The sequence below is a fragment of the Molothrus aeneus genome, unplaced genomic scaffold (assembly GCF_037042795.1).
Source record: "Molothrus aeneus isolate 106 unplaced genomic scaffold, BPBGC_Maene_1.0 scaffold_181, whole genome shotgun sequence".
Lineage (NCBI taxonomy): Eukaryota > Metazoa > Chordata > Aves > Passeriformes > Icteridae > Molothrus > Molothrus aeneus.
Window position 1 is genome coordinate 40,790 of NW_027098844.1, and position 4,211 is coordinate 45,000.

Below are 4,211 nucleotides of genomic sequence, written 5' to 3' on the forward strand. Positions count from 1 at the left end.
GATGTCCCCGGCCGGAGCGAGGTAGACCTGGTGTCCCCGGGCGGAGCCGGGGTAGACCTGGTGTCCCCGGGCGGAGACGGGGTAGACCCGGTGTCCCCGGGCGGAGCCGAGGTAGACGTGTTGTCCCCGGGCGGAGCCGGGGTAGACGTGTTGTCCCCGGCCGCAGCCGGGGTAGACCTGGTGTCCCCGGGTGGAGCCGGAGTAGACCTGTTGTCCCCGGGCGGAGCCGGAGTAGACGTGTTGTCCCCGGGCGGAGCCGGGGTAGACCTGTTGTCCCTATCCAGCTGGGGTAGACCTGGTGTCCCCACAGAGCTGGGCTAGACCTGGTGTCCCCGGCCGCAGCGGAGCTAGACCTGGTGTCCCCGACCGGAGCCGGGGTAGACCTGATGAGCCGGGTCCGGCTCGGATCCATGGTAGACCTCCTGTCCCCCTGTCGTCGCCCGCCCCCCGGGCACCTCGCCGTGCCCGGCGACCCCGGAGCCGGGCGAAGCTCACAGCCTCATAACACCCCGGAGCCAGATGGCTCGATCGACCCCGTCCCACAAAATGAACCCCAACCCCACCCCCCTTTCAAGACCAATACATGTTTTCGATTTTTTTTGTTGTTCTTTGGGGGAATTTGGTTTGGGTTTGTTTTGGTTTTTTGTTCCTTGTTTTGGGTTTTTGGGGGGGGCGGGGGGGGGGGGGGGGGGCTGTTTTGGGGTTTTTTTGGGGTTTTTTTGGGGTTTTTTTCCAGTTGCTTTGGCTTTCTCTGATACTGATGCTGATTTTTGAGGTTGGTTTTTTTGGGGGGGTTGGGGGGCTTGTGGTTTGGATTTGGGTTTTCTTGGGTTGTCCCCCACCCCCCCGCCCCCCCCCCCCCCCCGCCCCTTTTTCTTTACTCCTTTCCTGAAAGAAGGGCTCTTCTATTTGCTTGGAACGAGAAACTTATCCGGGAAAGCAAACCAACCAAAAAATTGACCAATTTTATTTCTTTTTCTTTCGTATCGGAAGCGCTCCCAGCCGAGCCGACGGGCAAGCCGAGGCCTGTGCTCTGCCTGCTGACACGCTGAACTGGCCAAACAGCGCCGCCACCACCCACCCCCCGCTCTGCCCCGCCACGCCCTCCTGGGGGGGACCCTACCCAGGCCAGCCCCCCTGGCCCCGATGCGGCTCGCCCCGCCCCGCCCCGCCCCGCCCCTTCCCTCCCCTCCCCTCCCCGCCCCGCCCCGCCCCGCCCCGCCCGCCGGTAGAGGCGACGGCGGCCGCCGGCACCGCCGCCAGCACACAGGCGCTGTGTGTGACTTTCGGGCGGGTTGTTTCACGGTCCGCAGAGGTCTTCGGCCCTCGACGTGACTCTAGGGGGCCGTGGGGGCTCGGTGCCGAGGCGCCCGGGGCCGGCACGAAGCCACCGGCCCTCGTCCGCACAGAGACAGAAACAGTGACACACGCGCAACCCCCTTCCCCCCCCCCCACCACTAACCCTCACCCTAACCCTAACCCTAACCCTAACCCTAACCCTAACCCTAGTCCTAACCTCCCCCCCCCCCGCCACTAACCCTAACCCTAACCGTAACCCTAAGGCACGGCCACCCCTGCAAGCTACCACACCGCCGCGCGTGAAAGGAAGGCGCGGCCAACCATCCCCGCCCCCTCGCCACCCCCCCAGGCACCTCCACCCGGCCCCCCTGCCACCCGCGCGCGCGCAGCCGCCCGCCCATAGGCATTCACGCTCTGGCGTGGCCTCTCTCCCTGGCCCTGGCCCTGCCCCGGCCCCTGGCCCGGCCCGCTCTGTGGCAGCCGCAGCCGGCCATGGGCGGTTGGGGGCGCCCCGCCCTCCCCCATCAGCCTCCCCGGCGCTGTCTGCATACTTTTCCCGCTTGCTAGTCTGCCGTAGGCCAAGGCCGGCCCGGGACAACAGGTCTACCCAAGAGCCTGGGACAAGAGGTCTACCCCACGGGGCCTGGGACATCAGGTCTACCCCGGCGGCCCAGGACAACAGGTCTAGCCCGGCGGCCCGGGACAACAGGTCTACCCAAGCGGCCTGGGACAACAGGTCTACCCGGAAGCCTAGGCCAACAGGTCTACGCCCAGGACAACAGGTCTACCCAAGGGGCCTGGGACAACAGGTCTACCCCGGAGGCCTCGGACATCAGGTCTACCCCGGCGGCCTAGGACATCGACGTGACTCTAGGGGGCCGTGGGGGCTCGGTGCCGAGGCGCCCGGGGCCGGCACGAAGCCACCGGCCCTCGTCCGCACAGAGACAGAAACAGTGACACACGCGCAACCCCCTTCCCCCCCCCCCCCCACTAACCCTCACCCTAACCCTAACCCTAACCCTAACCCTAACCCTAGTCCTAACCTCCCCCCCCCCCCCGCCACTAACCCTAACCCTAACCGTAACCCTAAGGCACGGCCACCCCTGCAAGCTACCACACCGCCGCGCGTGAAAGGAAGGCGCGGCCAACCATCCCCGCCCCCTCGCCACCCCCCCCAGGCACCTCCACCCGGCCCCCCTGCCACCCGCGCGCGCGCAGCCGCCCGCCCATAGGCATTCACGCTCTGGCGTGGCCTCTCTCCCTGGCCCTGCCCCGGCCCCTGGCCCGGCCCGCTCTGTGGCAGCCGCAGCCGGCCATGAGCGGTTGGGGGAGCCCCGCCCTCCCCCATCAGCCTCCCCGGCGCTGTCTGCATACTTTTCCCGCTTGCTAGTCTGCCGTAGGCCAAGGCCGGCCCGGGACAACAGGTCTACCCAAGAGCCTGGGACAAGAGGTCTACCCCACGGGGCCTGGGACATCAGGTCTACCCCGGCGGCCCAGGACAACAGGTCTAGCCCGGCGGCCCGGGACAACAGGTCTACCCAAGCGGCCTGGGACAACAGGTCTACCCGGAAGCCAAGGCCAACAGGTCTACGCCCAGGACAACAGGTCTACCCAAGGGGCCTGGGACAACAGGTCTACCCCGGAGGCCTCGGACATCAGGTCTACCCCGGCGGCCTAGGACATCGACGTGACTCTAGGGGGCCGTGGGGGCTCGGTGCCGAGGCGCCCGGGGCCGGCACGAAGCCACCGGCCCTCGTCCGCACAGAGACAGAAACAGTGACACACGCACAACCCCCTTCCCCCCCCCCCCCCCCCCCCACTAACCCTCACCCTAACCCTAACCCTAACCCTAACCCTAACCCTAACCCTAACCCTAACCCTAACCCTAGTCCTAACCTCCCCCCCCCCCGCCACTAACCCTAACCCTAACCGTAACCCTAAGGCACGGCCACCCCTGCAAGCTACCACACCGCCGCGCGTGAAAGGAAGGCGCGGCCAACCATCCCCGCCCCCTCGCCACCCCCCCCAGGCACCTCCACCCGGCCCCCCTGCCACCCGCGCGCGCGCAGCCGCCCGCCCATAGGCATTCACGCTCTGGCGTGGCCTCTCTCCCTGGCCCTGCCCCGGCCCCTGGCCCGGCCCGCTCTGTGGCAGCCGCAGCCGGCCATGGGCGGTTGGGGGCGCCCCGCCCTCCCCCATCAGCCTCCCCGGCGCTGTCTGCATACTTTTCCCGCTTGCTAGTCTGCCGTAGGCCAAGGCCGGCCCTGGACAAGAGGTCTACCCCACGGGGCCTGGGACAACAGGTCTACCCAAGGGGCCGGGCTGCTGTAGGCGAGGGCCCGCCCGGGGACAACAGGTCTACCCCAAGGGGCCCGGGACAACAGGTCTACCCCGGAGGCCTAGGACAACAGGTCTACCCCGGCGGCCCGGGACAACAGGTCTACCCCGAAGCCTAGGACAACAGGTCGAGCCCGGCGGCCCGGGACAACAGGTCTACCCAAGGGGCCTGGGACAACAGGTCTACCCCAAGGGGCCGGGCTGCCGTAGGCGAGGGCCCGCCCGTGGACAACAGGTCTACCCCCAGGGCCTGGGATCACAGGTCTACCCAGGGCCTGGGACAACAGGTCTACCCCGAAGCCTAGGACAACAGGTCGAGCCCGGCGGCCCGGGACAACAGGTCTACCCCGGAGGCCTGGGACAAGAGGTCTACCCCAAGGGGCCTGGGACAAGAGGTCTACCCCAAGGGGCCTGGGATATCAGGTCTACCCCGGAGGCCTAGGACAACAGGTCTACCCCGGAGGCCCAGGACAACAGGTCTACCCAAGGGGCCCGGGACAACAGGTCTACCCCGGAGGCCTCGGACATCAGGTCTACGCCGGAAGCCCGGGACAACAGGTCTACTCAAGGGGTCT